The sequence below is a fragment of the Callospermophilus lateralis genome, chromosome 9 (genome assembly GCF_048772815.1).
Source record: "Callospermophilus lateralis isolate mCalLat2 chromosome 9, mCalLat2.hap1, whole genome shotgun sequence".
Taxonomy (NCBI): Eukaryota; Metazoa; Chordata; class Mammalia; order Rodentia; family Sciuridae; genus Callospermophilus; species Callospermophilus lateralis.
Window position 1 is genome coordinate 97,349,455 of NC_135313.1, and position 17,308 is coordinate 97,366,762.

General features: G+C 37.9%; 1 protein-coding gene across 3 annotated transcripts in view; it reads right to left on the reverse strand.

Moving 5' to 3' along the window:
• Cntnap5 (contactin associated protein family member 5) overlaps nt 1-17,308 on the reverse strand; it is a 791,405-nt gene that overhangs the window by 258,684 nt on the left and 515,413 nt on the right. The window lies entirely within an intron of this gene.

A 17,308-nucleotide genomic window follows, 5' to 3' on the forward strand; every position in this document is an offset into this window, starting at 1 on the left:
TACTGAGGATTGAATCCAGGTTGCTTAACTGTTGAGCCATATTTCCTGCCCTTTTCATTTTTTATTTAGAGACAGGTTCTCACTGAGTTGCAGAAGGACTTGCTAAGTTTCCTAGGCTAGCTCAAACATGCAGTCCTCCTGCCTCAACCTGTAAAGTTGCTGGGATTACAGGTGTTTGTTCCCATGACCAGTTCAAGTATATTGAAAATAATATTCTGTCAGACTATACGCCCTTGGTGGAATATATTCTAAGAAATAAAATTAAAATTTAGGAAATCTTAAACTTTGTTATTAATCCTGATATTGCTAATGTGATTCTGAAACTATTTTGTTTGTGTTGTAGGAGAACAAATGCTGAAGTATATTGATCTCATTGGAATGAGTTTTCAGAGTGAAGAGAGACAAGATAGAAGAGAAAAAGAAATTTAATTTTATTTGGTTTGCATTGGAAATAACTATGGACTCAAATTCACACACACACACACATACACACACACACACACACACACACACACACACACACTTTTTAGCTTTATCTATCAGAGAAGCCTAGAAATGTGCAAACCTAACACCTGGTTCTGAATTTCAAAATACCATTTCTGACAAAGGAAACAAGGCTTCTTTAGAAAAAAGTCTTGAGTCTGAGTCTAGGGCAGGAGAATTTTAAGGTGACATCCAGGGACATGTTGTGTTAGAAAGCAAGGGGATGCTACATGATTAAGGTGGAAATGTAAAAATGATATAAAGCAGAATTAAAGGTGCTATTATTTATGTTTAGAAATATCTGAGCATCAAAAAGATAAAGAGGGAAACACAATATTTTTAAATGAAATAATTTTTGAAACCATAATGACATGGTAATAGGTAAGAAGTCAGGCAAGGAGGCAGAGTGTGGTGGTGGACACCTCTAACCTTAGCCATTTGTAAGGCTGAGGTAGGAGGATGCAGTACAAGGACAGCCTCAGCAACTTAGGGAGGCCCAAAGCAACTTAGTGAGAACCTGTCTCAAAGTAAAATAAATAAATAAGTAGATAGATAAATAAATGAAAAGGGCTGGAGTTATAGCTCAGTAGGTAAGCATCTCTGTGTGTTCAATCCCCTGTACCAAAAATAAATAAGTTAATAAACAAAATAAATCGGGCAAGGAAAAAACAAAACAAAACAACTCTATAGGGAAGAATGCAGAATGACAGCCAGAAGTGCAGAAGGAAGTACAGAATTAGAAAACCAGCATTTTATAAATTTCAGTGTAATAACTTATGAGTCATGACCATTCACAGATTGGAAGGAAATGCTGGGGAACAGGATATTCATTCAGTGTCCACATGTAACACCACAGATAACTCACTGAAGATAAATCACATTCACAATGCAGAGATCTGGCAGACCACTTTGGCCAACTGAAGAAGCTCAGCATCCCCAATAAGAGAACAGACCAACATCACCTGCTGCTCATGGGAGACTCTGAGCAGGACAGATATTACCTAGGAGAATTTCTGGCTGATGTTCTAACAATGAGTAAACAATCAGAAAAAATCATAACAACTAGCTCATACTCTTTAAAAAGATACCATGAAAACCAAACAAAGGAACAAAAATAGCAAGAGATGGGTTCAGACAGGGGGACTTTTGGATTAAAAGAGACTAATTGGACATGACAATCAAATCCAAAGTATTGGCCATTTGAATCTTGAATAAAAATATAAAAAATGACATTTCTATAAAATATATTAAGAGAAAACATGTCCCAAAATAATATTAATTGAAACATTGTTTTTTTCTTATGTATAGTTTTAATACTGTGGTTATAGGAGAGAATATATTCCTAGGAGATACAAGCTGAAATCCTCAGGTTTACACCATCAGTTTATCTAGAACTTACTTTCAAATGGTTTGGAGGGAAAATTCTATAGGAGAAGTTAGAAAAAGAAAAGAGAAAAAGAGAGACAAGCATAATAATATGCAATTGTATCAAATGTTAACAATGGAAAGTTTTGGTACAGGTTAGGTGGCTACTCATTTTATTATATTTTTAACTTCTCTGTAGGTTTGGATATTTCAGAATAAAACTTGGAGAATATCAAGTTGGAGCTTGCCCTAATGCTTTACCTGTAGTAATGGCTCATAATGATCATGCTGTACTCCCAAGAATGCAAATGCATGTGCCTTTGGTGCCTTTATACTGACACCAACAAAAGCACACACCCACACTCAGGTACACACATGTAGATAAGGATTAACTGGTTGAACAATTACCAAAAAGCAAAGTGATTTACAAATTCCACCAATCATACCCTGTTAGTTCAACCACTTTTAGGCATATGTATTTATTTTCATGGGTTCTTCTGATACCAAGTGTTATGTGCTCATAAAAGTTATTAGTTATTATTTTTTCACCATATTCCCAGAAACACCAAGAAATCAGAGTTCAGGTTTCTGGGGACAGATTAATGAAAATAATACCTAATAACAGGTGCCACATTTTGGTAATATAAGGTCAGACATTTTTTCTGATGGTTCACATTGTTTTATGTAATCTTCACAACAAACTTATAAATAGGTTTATATTTATAAATATAATTAATATTATTCTATTATTAATAACAGGAAGACAGTGGAGACTGATTAACTGCTGTAAGTCAAATAACATGAAAAAAATGAGGAAATGTTAGTGTTGAGATGCAAATCAAACCCATGCTCTTAATAACTAACCTGGATTTAGTAGTAGTTCATTGGCTACATGAATTCATGAATTCAATGAGGAGCCATGAAAATTCTGACTATCAATGTGTCTTCATAGGAGAAGGAAATGAGTACTTAGTCTAAAGAAGGAGGTAGTCCAGAAAAGAAAAACTGGATCTAAGGATATATGAAAGTTGCACAGAAGAGTCATGCGGAAGCTGTCCTCAGGGACAGTAGCCAGTTGTTGTCTCCTGCTGTTCCTTATAAACAGATAATAAACATAGCATCTTGGGTCACTTGCACATGGAGAATTCAAGGTTGGTTGATGTTCATGTGTCATGAACCCATGCTGTGGTTGGAGTGTCCCTTCCTTCATTCTCTCTTTTGCTTTCTTTCTTGTCATCTGATCTCTCTTGCACACACTTGCACCATGAGATGCCATCTACCATGTTATAAATTAGCCAAGAAGATTCTCATTAGAAACTGACCAGATGAGACCAGGTGATTTTTAGGCTTTCGGTATCCCAAACTGGGAGCAAAGTGAGCCTCTTTTCTTTATAAAGTACTCAGGCTTAGGTTATTTTGATGCAGCAACAGAAAACAGACTAAGGCAGTTCACATAAGGGGAAGAGTAATGGGGAAAAAAAAAAAAAAAAAAAAAACCTCCCAGGTGAATGGTTCCTCTTTTTCCCTAGTACATAGAACAAGGGATCACCTGCTGCCAGTACAGCTTGGCTCTTTTATTCTAAACTGACTTTGATTCATTGTGTCTCCCTGAAATCCAGGGCTCAGAGCAAAAGTGAACAAGAATAAGCAACCTTTCTGGTAGACACCTTTGACTCCCACCTGTTATTTTTTTTTCTCTTCCTAGCTGGAAAAAAAAATCTTCATTCAGCCAAACTGTATCAGAATACCTGTGTGAGCCAGGATCCCTTAAAGAAGGCAAAGAACTCTTGGACACCTGTTCCTTGCATCTCTGTGTGCATGCTTCTGCTGAGCTCAACAAGACTGATTTTTCCTCTATTGTTTATTTATTTATTTTTGCCTAACCCAGAGACACTTGTTTTCTTGTGTTAAAGACAAGATTGATAACTCCCAGGAAGCCATTCTTGACTAATTCTCTCTTTCAATTTCCTTAGTATCTTGAAACTCCTGTGATGGTGACACTGAACATTGACAATTGTTATATGAGGAGCTCTTAGAGAAAGCTAGATATTAAAGAGGCTCTGCTTGATACATCCATTCATTTATTTTTTTTTTTTAATCTGCACATCAACCCAGTCAGGTAAGAATAACTGACCACTCCTATTACACAGATGAGGAGATGGAGCCTCATAGATATTAAGCAACCTGGACAGCAATCCATGTCTATCAAGCCTCTACAAGATAGTAGTATGAATTAAAGATAATGACATAGATGAAATTGCTTTAAGAGCTGGATGACTTTATTCTGTGGTGATAGTAGGAAGTCCTTGTGCACAGGGGCCAGCAGTATACAATCCACAAGGCAGCACCTCAGTAAGCCTTCGTTGGCTGTGCTGCCTTCTGATCCCCTGGCATAAGAACAAGGAACTCCTGAGAATCTGCAATAAAAGTGCAGTGAAAATCCATTAGGAAGGAGTCAGAAGACCTATTTTCAGAGCTTAAGAAGGACAGCTCCTTTAGTCTCTGTTTAGGATCCTTTAGAAGTGTGGAGGTGAAAAGGAAGAGGATTTGATAACTGCCAAAAAAAAAAAAAAAAAAAAAAAACTGTGCTAATCACCTTCTATAGACATGCCCCAGAGTCCAATATCTTCAAGTGCTTGCTGACCATTCTAGTTCTGATCACTGTCTTACATTCATTGAATAAACACTTCTGGGAACAGGCCTAGAAATTGGCCATTTAAACATTCATCCCAGCTTATTTTTACACAAACTAAGCTCTGAGAACCTGTGCTTTATAAACTTTTCATCTAGTATTAAGAAAAACCTTGAAAAGGCAGGGGGTGACTACCCTCATCTTCCAGATGAAGAAAGTGTTGGTCAGCGAAAGGAGGTGGGTACCAAAGAGAACTAATTCTTCTGTAGTCATTTCCTGGAAGACCTTTCTTCCATTACACTGTCAGGTGGAAGGTGAACAGTAGATGGGACAGTATGGGCCAGAGGGGACTGTGTTTGGAAACAGGGGGTCCTTCCTTGCCCAGAGACTCCATGTCATCTGACCCTAGGGACCTAGACTTGAAAGTCACAGCCTCAAAACTTGGATCACAGCTTTAACTCTGGTCATGATGTTTAGTCTTTTAATATTTCTGTGCCTTCCTCTAATAAAACGGAGAGAATGGCAGCTTCTTCACAAAGTTGTTAGGGAAACTAAGTGACATCAGGAATGTGAAGTACCTAGCACAGTGCCTCATACTAGTAACTACTCAGTGTTAACCAGTTCCACTAAAAAATCAACTCAGAGGGTGGCACTTCAAGGAAATCTTGTCTGACTACCATATTCAGTCCCCTTTTACACTTTCATTCAACTCCTGCCTTATGTGTGCTATTTATGCATGATCTACTGGTTTCTGTTCTATTTTCCACACGACATATAATGTATCTGTTTACATTGCCTGTCTTCTCTGAACTGTGAGTTCCTTTAGGGCAAGAATAGATTTACCGATTTTGTAACTTTGGCGCTTAGCTCAGTCAATATTCAAAGTTTATTAGCATGACCTAATTTCTGAATGACCAGCTGAAAAATTGAATGATGTACAAATCATTGGACACATAAAAATAATTAAGGAAGTAAATAAATAAGATAATTAATGTGTGAGTAAGTGAGAGATTAATAAAGTTTTAAGAATTTGGTGAGTACAAGGGGATGCAAGAAGAATCACTAGGTGAATGAATGAAAGCCACATTTCAATCATCAGAGTCTCCTATTTCCATCCATGTGGATTGGAGTCAACTAGCCATGCTACACGGGTGTGTGAAAGAAATTTCTCTAAGTACCTGTTAAAATTCTTGGCAATTCAAAGGTGACAATGCTTTAATTTCAGGGTAATACTACAGCTTTATGACTTAGTAGTTTTATTTAATGGCCCAATTTAGCAGGAGATTATGCTGTCTGCGCTAGCCCAGAGAGACCACTTTAAAGCTCAGAACTTCAACACATGCAGATCCATCCGCTCCTGAGCTTTGCCTAGGAGACCAGCCTTCTGGAAGCCCTATGTGGTCTCCATGCTTTGGTTGACAGCATAATGTATTAAAGAGAGGAAGAGAAATATTTTTAAAAGCTTCATGCCCCTAAACTGTTGAATTACAATTCTTCTGCAGCCCAACAGAGTCCTTTGGAAAACACTTCATTTACAGAAAGCAAATTGTCCCTCTGAAATATAAGCAACAATACAAGTATTATTCCAACTGATTAAGCTGCTAGTGAGCCACAGCACATCTGTCACCCATGAGTGAGTCTCAACCAGAAAATGATGCTTGTGCTGCCATAGGAAGCAGCTTTTGAGCTCCTCCCCAGGATGAGCTGTGCCTGCCGTCCATAAAGACACAGGTCATGTTTCCAGAGGAAGGGGAAAGATATTAAAGGGAAGAACCTTGGCTACCCTTACCTTCTGTTCTGGGACACTTGTGACACACAACTAAACCAGTCAGGGTCACTCCAGCTGAATGGGGCTGAAATCTCTTGACATCTATAGAAGGGATGAAGATTTTATTGTTGAAAAAGAGATATAGTTGTTGTCTAGGTCTAGGATATCTATATAGATGTCATCCATACTAGGACAATAATGAGCATGGTGACTGTACAACCAGTTAATATGCAGGACATTGTACTATTATGTTTTATGGCTATTCTTGGGGGCTAGGAACTTTGCATGAACTTTTGTATGAAAAATAATCACACAGAGACAGAGAAATACCTTTATCTTCGGGTTCTCTGGCGGCTCCTTTGACCCAGCTCCCACAAAAGAGGCAAGGCAGGCAAGAAAGAGAAAGAGCACACCCCGAATCTGGTTTTATTGGGGAGAAGCCATTCAAATGAGGCAAGGGGTGGGTTTACAAAGAAACAGGTGAGTGTAACTCAATCCCACCAGGTAACACCTGCTCCTGGAGGCATGCCTCATTATCCAAGCGGTGGTAAAGCCCAAGTTATTGCAGGGTACAATAATTGTTTAATATTTCTTGCTCAGGACTTAAGGGCATGCCTTTCCAGAGTGACTCCTGACAGGCATTCATTCTCTGGCACTGCTTACCCACTTGCTCATTGACTAAGTGACTGCAGGTCCACCATAAGAAGTTGTCGTCATTGTTCTCCATTTACAGAGACAGAAACTAGGGTATATAAAGTGAAGGTCCTTGTGGGCCCACAGAAGGCAAGTATAATAGATAATAAAATAATTCAGAGGTTGCAATAAACACAGACAGGAATTGATATTTAATTGATATTAATTATATATCTTCACAGCTATTGCCCTTCAAAAATGGTAAGTCACAGATATTAGAATTGACACATTAGAAGATGGAAAGGGATTAAGAGGCATAGCCAAAACTGTGTTTTTAAAAGACCACTCTGATTTTGTGTAATTTTTGAGTCATGGCTGGGACAGCTGAAGACTTAGGCATTTGTTTTGCCACAAGGACAAGCAATTATAAAGTCTCTGAACTCTAAAGACTGTATCTTAATAATTTCTGTATTTTCAGTGGCTCATCACTACCTGGCCAGAGCAGACAACTGATGTACATTGGTGCAAAGCAATAGAAGAAGGGGGGTTGCTTCCCAAGCCTTACTCCTCTGATGATAGGTACTACAGAAGCCTCACTCTAGATAGCTAGACTTGCTATCCCGTTTCTACAACTTACTAGCCTCATTAATATGTTTGTAAAGTCAAAATTATTCCAGCTACTTCACAATGATGCATGTTGCACTATCTGTGTACCCAGCAGATATTCAACATGATTTTATACAGTCTGTAATCAAGTGATAACTTTTTGGAAACAGTAATTCTGTAGTGATGACTACCCAATTTAGGATTAAAATCAAACTTGAGAATTTCATTCCAGCTTGTTCTTATGTAAGCCTTTGGCAAGGCAATGGAAACTAATACAGTCTCTCTCTCTCTCTCTCTCTCTCTCTCTCTCTCTCTCTCTCTCTGTGTGTGTGTGTGTGTGTGTGTGTGTGTGTGTGTGTGTTGAAAGTGGAATGTTTTAGAATAGAAATATTTAGAAAAATACCAGCACAGAAATCTATTACAAATGCATACGACACAAACACCTGAATTCTACTTACTTTTCTATAAGATACAACTTTCAAAGAATGAACAACATGATAAAACTGGGAAGTGATAAATGGTACAAACTTAGTGGCCCCATCCTAAGTCCTGAGCAACTCTAATTTCCCTTGCACTGACTAGCTGGTGTGCAACCCAGAGGCAATTCACAACCATCACTCTAGCTTTAGGAAGCAAGGCTAACAGTTTAGGTTTAACTGTGTGGACATACAATTTTTTGTCAATAGTGGGGATGATAATCTATTACCTGCAATAACACTGTACAATTCTGTGCAGGAATATTGGAGAGACCTCAATTGTAACTTCTCTACCTACTCCATTATGCATGCTTTGATGAGTTTTAATGAAAACAGAGGCTGCTGCCAAAGCAGTGAGAAACGGAGTGTCATAATACCCAGGGTGATAAGATATGGAGCCTTGTAAGGTGATTTGCAAATGGATTAGGATATGTTTGAGAATGGAAAACTAGTTTTGCTTTAGACATTTACCTAAATGTGCCTTGCAAATTCCTTGTAATGTCTGATGATTGCCCTACTGGTCCACACACATGAAATTGGCCTTCTATCTATCACGATAGGAAATAAGTGTGTTTTGTTAGGAAATAAGTGTGTTTTGTTAGTAGACAAACAATTTTGCATGTAAATATGCAATTTTAATGAACAGAGAAAAAATAGCATGCAGGTAGGAAATAAATATCTTTTCATGTATTGACAAGGTGTACTGTTAACACTTAAAAGGGCACACTTTAAACTGCTTAGAATGAGTTTAAATGTCGAGTTCTAAAGAAAACCTTGCTAAAAATCCTTATCCTTCTGATTCTGCTATATTCATACTGAAAGTGTTCCTTCCAGAAATGCCCCCTCCAGATTTTTAGAGCCACTGAAATCTCATGGCATCTATAGAAGGGATAAAGATTTTATTGTTGAGAAAGTGATTTGGCTGTTGTCTATGGATAGGATGTCTATATAGATATCATCCATACTAGGACGATAATGATTACAGTGACAGTAGAACACACTAAGTATGCAGGACATTGTACTACCGTGTTTCATGGCTACTCACAGGGGCTAGGAACTTTGCATATATATCCCAATTCTCACTTTAATCTTGAAAGGCAGCCATTTTTATTATCATCATTTTACTGATGAGGAAACTAAGATCCAGAAACATTGAATGTCTGTTCAAGGCCACATTGCTAGAATGTGTTGCACTAGAATATGAATTATAGTGTGTGTCCAAAATAGTTTGTCCTTGCAATGTTAGAAGAAACAAAGGTATTTGGAGATGCTGGGAAGCAGTGAAAAGACAGGGAGAAATAGGCAAGAGAATTACTAGAAATACTAGGAGAATTACTCCTAACCTTATAGAAGAGGATGCAAATGGTAATGACTAATCATTGAGGCCTGTTTGCATAGTTACAAACTATTATTGATTTAATAGGAAAGGGCTTGCATCTAGGATAAGTTATGGAAAGTAGAAAGTCAAAAAAAGAAGTTAGAAATAAGTCTTAATTTAGCAGTGATTTCATTTATACTAGACTCATTGGAGTATGTGTAAAAGGAGATCCAAGGATTCATCTCCCTCTGCATTAGTCCATTGTCTACAGTAATAACAATATACCTGAGGGTGGGTAGGGTAGAAAGAAAGGTGTATTTAGTTTACAGTTTTGGAGAATGAAAGTTCAAATGACATATCACCAGCCCTGGCAAAGACCTCATGGCAGACAGCATTAGAGGGCAGGAAGGAGTGCAAGAGGGAGTCAGAAAGATAGGGGAGGGGCTGCTCTTATATAACAACCGTTTTATGAGAACTAAGTAGGGTCCCATGAGAACTAATTTATTTTATTTTTTATTGATTTTTTAAAAATAAGTGACAATGGAATGCCTTATAATTCTTATTATACATATACAGCACAATTTTTCATATCTCTAGTTGTATATAAAGTATGTGCACACCAATTCGTGTCTTCATACCTGCACTTTGGATAATGATGTCCATCACATTCCACCATTCTTGCTAACCCCCTGCCTCCTCCCCTCCCTTCCCACCCCTCTGCCCTATCTAGAATTCTTCTATTCCTCCCACACTCCCCCTCCCTACCCCACGATGAGTCAGCCTCCTTATATCAGAGAAAACATTCAGCATTTGTTATTTGGGGGATTGGCTAACTTCACTTAGCATTATTCTCTCCAACACCATCCATTTACCTGCAAATGCCCATGAGAACTATTTTAATCTGACCTTTCAACAACAGCACCTGCAATGACCTAAGGACCATCCGCTAAGCCACACCTCTTGCACTCCCAACACCACTCACGTGACCACACTGGGGACCACACTTCCAACCCATGGACACATCACATTGAAACCAGAGTATATCCTGTAGTTATTTTGTAATATGAAAATCATCGTCCCATAGAAACACACAAGTAAATTGATGGTTATTACGCAGAGGGATCAGTTTCATTGAGGAAATCTATAGAAGATGAAAGGGGAGAATTGAATATGGACATCCATTTGGGCCTGAGGGTACCTGAGTGAATTATTCAGGGTTCTCCAGAGAAACAGAACAACCTGGGTGAACTACCTTTTTGTGTGTGTGTGTATATGCCTGAGACAGAGAAGGGGATTTGCTACGAATTGAATCATAGAGGCTTGGTATGTCTAAAATCTGTAGGACAAAATGGCAGTCTAGAGACTCTGGGAAGAGGTGCAATTTGAACCCAGATATATTTCGTCAAAACCCCTTCATGTTCAGAACAAGTCAGTGTATGTTGTATTAAAGCCTTCAATGGATCGCATGATGTCTACTCACTTTATGGAGGGAAGACTGCTTTACTCAAAGGAGTCAAATGATTTAAATGATAGCTTCATTAAAAAAAAATACCTTCACACAAGACATTCAGAATGATGTTTAACTGGATAAACCAATATTGAATCTCAGTCAGTATGACATATGAAATTATCCTTCAAACCAAGGGAAGAAAGTAGCCTGAAAAACCTCATGCTTCTGTCTCATCAACCCAAGCTTCCTCTACAGGGAACTCAAGGGTTTGCTCATTTCAACCACATACAATGTTCTCTTTCCTGTTCCACTTCTGTTATTTTTTTTTTCTGCATATTGGTTGTAGCCCCAAGGATTTCTTCATTTCCTGATGGCATCTCACCTATCCTGAAAACCCAACTTATGTGCATTTTCTTTCAGTGAAACAATTCTTAGTCCTCTCTGGACTCTTCGTTGTCTCAAAGGCATGCTTTCCTACTTGCCCAATCAGATAATGCAGGCAAGGATGGTCACAAGCTTCTTCATCATTGCCTGAAATGGTCTGAGTCAGTCCAGACTTTTATCACAGGATAGTGACATGGAGCCCATCTACCCCTTTTGACAAAACATTACATTTAGTTGTCTAATTGTCTCTTGGTTTAATTTTTAACTTTTAATCAACTCCTGGGGATAGTTCACTTTCTACGTCTCTTATTCCTTGCATGTTTCTTATTTTTATTTTAAACTTAACCCCGTTTAACTTAAAAAAGGCAAACCCTTTGTTGGTCAGATTGAAATTTATTGGAAAAAAATCTGTAAAATTCATTTATTTGCGCAGTTTGTAGATCACCCTCATGGCCCCTGTCATCAACATCAACCATCTTGATCTTTGATGAACTATAATCATTTTTCCTAAACTTCTTTGGATACTTCTTTAAGCATACTACTATGGGTAGATTCCATTTTCCCCAGTAGATCCAGTTTCTACCCATCTCCAGTTTTCTTTGTGACCAAGAAGGCTGAATAAAAAACATTCTATCAACAAAGTTTCTTACCTTCTGGATTCTAGTTGGGTCTGGTCAATAGAAAGAATAGGAAGGTGACTGGAAGGAGCAATGGAATATTGAAGTCAGAATGGTCACTCCCACTGAGTTGGCTGCTTCCCAACAAGAGGTCACAGCACTCCCATGCAACATCTTCTCCACTATGCCTTCTTTTCCAGCCTGATAGCACTTCTTCCCCTCAATTGTCCAGACTTGGTGGTGGGGACCACCCATTTGTTACTTTTAAAGCTCTGGGATATAAACTTTAAAACTCACCACCACCATAATCCCTTTTATATGCTTGTATCTTTGTAAATTCTCCCTGATTTGAACTAACCATCAGGCAAATCCACTGTCCCCAAGATGGGAATGCAAATGTCAGCTCTAAGTCCATGCATGACATAAAGAGAACATCTTGTTAGTGCTCAGGATTTGGTTTGCCTCTTCCTCAAAGCCAGCTAAGTAGTCTGGTAGGATCAAGGCAATCTATGATAGGACTATTTTTCCTTTTCGAGTCTTCTGACTTGCTGGGCAGATTATGCATCTTCAATAAGTGTAGCTTACCCCTGGTCAAGTCACTTTGATCCTTTCTTTTCTAGTTGTTCACAAGATTTTTAGTGTTCTACTCAGTGATTCAGCACAGGGAATTGGTGGCCCTCACAAATGTGTAGACCACAGAGACACTTGCACTTTGTTCCTGCCATTCATTCTCTCTTCCCAAAAATGTGTTCTCCCATTGCGTCACTTGGTCAGTCCCTCTTTCCCACCCAGGCTTAAGAGGTACCACTTGCCTGCCCAATAACCCTTCCACTGCACTCCAGAGTAGGTTACGGACCCTTCTTGTAGGTACCCAACACACACTATATATATCCTTTCCCTGTCCTTATTTATACTTTAATTGTTGCTGTAGCATCTCCATTACTAATCTGTGAAAAAGGCTGAAATGATATTGTCATGGTTAAACATTTTCTGCCAAAATTATATATGGAATTCCTAGCCCTGAAAACCCATGAATGTGGCCTATTTGGGAAAAGATTTTCTACAAATATAATCAAGTTAAGATGAGCTCATACTCCATCGAGGTATAATTGGACTCAATCCAATATGAAGGGTACCCCTGATAGGAAGAAAAGAAACAGACCCACAGACACAAAAATGAAGAAAGCCATGTGTCAAGGTCATCTGGAGGCAGCATGGCTATCTCTGGGAGGCAGAGACTTAGTTCTAGCTAAGGGATGCCAGGGATGGGGCAGACTCCTCTTCCAGAAAGGAGGAAGAGATAAAAGATACACCCTGCAGGCTCCAAAGGAAGTGTGATCCTGCCAACACCCTGATTTTAGTTTTCTATCTTTTAGAGCTGTGAGACAATATACTTCATTTCTGTGCCCTGCCCAGGGTGTGGTACCTGTAACAGCAGGTATAGGAAACTAATGGAGACAAGTTTTCACAACTGAGGCACCTTGCATAGTGTCTGCAATGTGCAAGTTTATTTTGAGTGAAATTATATTGAGCTGAAATGAATTATAAAATCATGTACAAAGATGTTGAAAGTAGGTCCTGTTTGTATTCCTATAGCCAATTGCTCTTCATCTTTCTCATTCAGCACTTCATGTAGTCCTCTACCCAAAAACTGAGCCTCCTCCCTCTCCCATCCACTAGTCCCATGTCAAAGCAACTTAGAACAGGGTTCTAGGGAAGGTACACTATCAGAAGTTTACAGAGGTTTAACTTTAGTCCCTTCATTAGTAAGCTTAAACACTCCATCATGTTGCTAATGTTATTAGGCTTATGTTCCCCATGCAGAGATCATGACACTTTACATCAAATATGGCAGTTGCCGTTGGAGCATTTGAGCATCTCACCTCCCCATAATTACCCTGAGAGTAGTTTAGATACACAGACTGCCATCTCTCAGCACAGGTTACGTACCACCTTGCCTATAGCAATAGGAAACTAACATTCCCTAGGGTGCCTTATAAAGAGGGAAGCACATTTGCTATCTTCCACACTGAAAGCTTCTCATCTTCAACCACTTGACATCTATTTTGAAAGTACCAGTAGACTCCTTAGGAAAAAAATCCTACAGATAATCTCAGAAATTTCTAAATGAGAAAGGGCTGTAAGAACACCAGGCAACAGATCCATATTTTAGAAATGTGACACTGAAGCCATAAACGCTCATCTGATGGGCACAGGAAGGAGAACTCAGGTTCTCTTTCTCGGGCATTCTTTGTGTTCTTTATGTAATTGAGACTGAGAAAAAACTCAGATAAACCCTCTAAATTTAATACATTGTACTTTCCTTGAGCTGACTTTTAAAATCACTGATTTTAGAGGTCATGTAGCTAAGCAATATATTATTAGATTCCAATAGCTTTGCTATAGATAACACCACTGATGCGTGGGTCATGATGGTAACGGTTGCCTATGTTGTTTTCCAGGGACCTAGAGGCCCCTTTTGTCTAGCTCCAAATGGTTGAAACCACCTGCCCTTCCCTTGGGCCTGGGCAAATATCTATCTGCTGGATGATTTTGATTTCAGAAAGTCAAAACTCCACCTCCAGAGTGTGCTAACACCACCATTTTCTCAACCTGCATCCTATGAAGAGCCATGAAATTTGATTATGCATGCACAGATCACTGAGTACTTCACCTCTCCAAACCTCCAATTGTCTTCCACTTTACCTTAGACCATCCTGCTTCATACACCTAAGGCTTGTCCTTAGGGAGATGGATGGAAGACATGCTTGATCACCTCATGAATAAACTCTGGTAAAACTCATCATTTCAGTGAATGGCATCTTGCACAGAATACAAAATGGGTCTGGTTCAGTAACACTATTACTTTGCTTGCTCCAAAAGGGCAGAGAAGAGTAGCTTTGTGTTTTCAAAAATCAGAGGTAAAAACAGACTGATCCTCTGTATTCCATTTCTTCTCTCCTTTCTCCTTCACTATCTTCATCATTCCCTTCCTGTCTTTCCTGGACTAGTTTTTCACATTTTTCATAGTGTTATAAATCACATTTAAGAGCATTGGAGATTTAAAACTCACAAAGAGAAAGATGCATACTTAATCATCATTACATTTGTACATTGGAAAAGTGTTTGCCAATAAAATATGATAATTGATAATTCAGCCTTAACATAGCCTTGCTTTTATTTCTATACATACTTTATGACAAAATAAAACCTAATCCTCCCATGAGATGAATTCTAGGTAGGGAAGAGGGGTGGGAGGGAAAGGAAGGGGACAGGGGATTAGCAAGGGCGGTGGAATGTGATGGACATCATCATCCAAAGTATATATATGAAGACTAGAATTGGGTGTCAACATTCTTTATATCTAAACAGAGATATGAAAAATTGTGGTATATATATGTAATAAGAATTGTAATGAAAAAAAAACAAAGTACATGTATAAAGGCATGAATTGGCGTGAACATACTCTATATACAAAGATATAAAAAACTGTACTCTATATGTGTAATAGGAATTGTAATGCATCCCACAGTCATGTATTTAAAAAATAAAATCAATAAAACTAAAAAAAAGTAAAACCTAATTATTTTGCCACTTCATATGACCAAAATAATCATATGCAAAATAAATGCCAACCCATGATCATCATAGCTCTCACCTTTAGACACAACTCAAGTCTCTGATCCTTCAGGATCACAAATAGCAAGTTTTTCATCCATTCAATTGGATGAAAGCCTACATATGGACTTTATGAAACTTCAAGATTATTATGTCTGTGTATGTACATAACATACATGTAGAACATGTGTGTTCATAGAAAACGTTTCCTTTCAAATTGTAATAATATAATAACATAGCAATGTCTAGATTATTTCTTCTAGGTGATTTTAACATCTTCTTCATATTTTCCTTTTAGGCCCAAATTTCATACTATTATCACTGAGTATTTTATTTTAAAAAATACCACTTAAGCAAAACATATGCAATACAAAATATCCAATTAAGTTTCAGTGAAATAAATCATACTGAGTCAGAAAGCTTTGATTGTTTCCTAATTCTTGACTCAGAATTGCAGAATTTATTACCTTGAGCATATCATGAAATTCTAATATTCTCTCTCCTTCCATGTAAGGACTATATAAAATATATAAATATATAAAAAATGAACATCTGTCTCAGATCTTTATTGTGAGGATTAAAAGAGATATATATTTTTAAATTTTTATTTGTTCTTTTTAGTTATACATGGCAGTAGAATGTATATTATACATACATGGAGTATAATTTCCCATTCTTGTGGTTGCACATGAAGTGGAGTTAAACTGGTTATATATTCATATATGAAAAAAGAGGTATAATCTTTGTACTCTCCCAATTCAGTTCTCAAAGGTAGTTGACGCTCAATAGATGATTGCCATCACCACCAATTCTACTATTTCACATCATACTTGGTCATTCAGTAGGAGGCATTTATGTTCTTTGCTCAATTCTGCAACCAAATTACTTTTTTGGTAAAGCATAGACCAAGGAGAATTTGCATTAGAATGTCTTGGGAAACTTAGAGAAACTGCATTTACAGAAATAGAATTTCTGAGGTTGGGAAGCCTGCATTTTTAGCAAGACTCCATATGTTTTAAAAATATCCTAGATTCACCGAGAAGCTTCGTACTGTACCAGGTTTTCTAACAAGCTAGGTTATCACAACCATGAAAGAAAACAATAATACAATTTCTAATTATGTTTTAGGGCTACTGAAAAACAGCTAGCATACATTCATTTTAGAAAGATGAAGTACTGTGAATATGCAATAAAACTGCATCCATTTCCAGGTCTCTAACATGGTCTGCAGAATATTTCTGGCCCTTTGGATGCAATTGCTTAAATAGCTAAGTGTTCTTACTTGTCATTTCTTGCAATGGTTTGCTTGCATTTCTGCCTGTAGGATTGCATGGAAATGATGCCAGTTATTACTGCTGATGAACCATAGTCACTGTGTCTTATTTCTCTGCATATCCTCAGTGTTCAGGACAGTGTCTAGCTACAGAAAGAGCTTCATACATGTGGTCGCCTTTTTGCAGAGAAACCTGGGGCATGAGGACTCAATGAACCCCTATTACTTTCCTGTTTAATTATATGATACAGCTGGCATCTCTAAAGAGAAGTACTTGAAAGAGAAACAAAAAAAAAATGTGTACTTGCTGATTAATGACACTCCACATGGTAGGAATGCTCCTGTAGTTGAATATTTATTTAACGATTAAATCAAGGTTTGGCACTGTGAAATTATATTTCAGAGAAAATTAGTGATCAGATGTCATTTCTAAACCCATGTACTAATTGCCTTGTTCTATGTCCTTCTGTGATTTAGAAAGAAGTTTCAAGGTATCATGAAATTTCTAGGAAGAACAAAAACAGCTCACCATTTTTTTAGGCATCTAATGGATAACCAGCCTGGCTTGCTTCTCCATACACTTACACATGGTTGCATTTAATCCTTACAACTCTAGGGGGTGGGAACTATCATTCCCATTTTGCTGATGAACCACTGAAGCCCAGAGAGAATATTAAGAGTCACC